Raw genomic sequence first — 950 nt, 5'->3', positions numbered from 1 at the left:
CAGTGGGCTTCTTCTTTTGGGCTTCTTAGCGGCAGCAGGTTTCTTGGCTGCGGGCTTCTTGGCTTTAGAGCGATTTTCTTGGTGGGTTTTGTCTTGGTCTCGTCTTGTTTCTTGTTGAGTTTGAACGAGCCAGAGGCGCCGGTTCCTTTGGTCTGGACCAGGGTGCCTTTAGTCACCAGACTCTTAACGGCAATCTTGACGAGAGAGTTGTTCTTCTCCACATCGTAGCCACTGGCAACGAGCGCTTTTTTCAGGGCGGCGAGGGACACACCGCTCCTCTCCTTAGATGTGGACACAGCCCGTTCTCTTGCGTTTAGCTGCTGATTTCTTCTTGGCCGCTTTAGTCGCTGCAGCTGCTGGAGCTGTTTCTGCCATGATCTCTCTGATCGAATCTGGACTCAAACACAAACTGACTGATCAACAATGAGCCACTGCTGGGCGGCGCTGCGCATTTAACAACAGCATGAGAACCATGTAGACTCAATCTGCTCTGCTCAGTGTTTGTGCTCCTGCACGAGCCGTTCGTTCTTGTGTTTTCTCTTCTCATATTTGGAGCAAAACTGAAGTGGTAAATTGTTTGGCAGAGTAAAACCACCGTACACATTGAGTAAAGGTACTGAACTTCATTTACAGCCCAAAATAGTGAAGATTTATTTGACCAACGTCAGTTCAAATCCACAACGTGCAAGTGGGAATGGACAAGGTTGCGTCTACATTTCACATGATTTTTGTGTAATAATCATGGTAAATGACTGGTCTTTTCCTCCATGTGTTGAATAAGCACTTTGGCAATGGCTTTAATGAAAGAAACGTCACTGAGGGACTTATAGAGGGTTACATTCAGAAGTTGTTTTGGGCAGCTCGAAGCACACGGCACATCTGTCAGTGTAACTGCTCTTCATCACTGCTGCTTCTTGTGTGTTTCACTGCTTTATGGCTGCAGTTTTTTT

At 46.7% G+C, this 950-nt stretch overlaps 1 pseudogene; it reads right to left on the bottom strand.

Moving 5' to 3' along the window:
* Positions 1–8: 8 nt before the first annotated feature.
* Positions 9–408, bottom strand: LOC107682617 (histone H1-like; annotated as a pseudogene).
* Positions 409–950: the final 542 nt, after the last annotated feature.

Source organism: Sinocyclocheilus anshuiensis, unplaced genomic scaffold (assembly GCF_001515605.1).
Source record: "Sinocyclocheilus anshuiensis isolate Anshui unplaced genomic scaffold, SAMN03320099.WGS_v1.1 C32408428, whole genome shotgun sequence".
Lineage (NCBI taxonomy): Eukaryota > Metazoa > Chordata > Actinopteri > Cypriniformes > Cyprinidae > Sinocyclocheilus > Sinocyclocheilus anshuiensis.
This window is presented reverse-complemented; position numbering and strand designations above follow the sequence as displayed.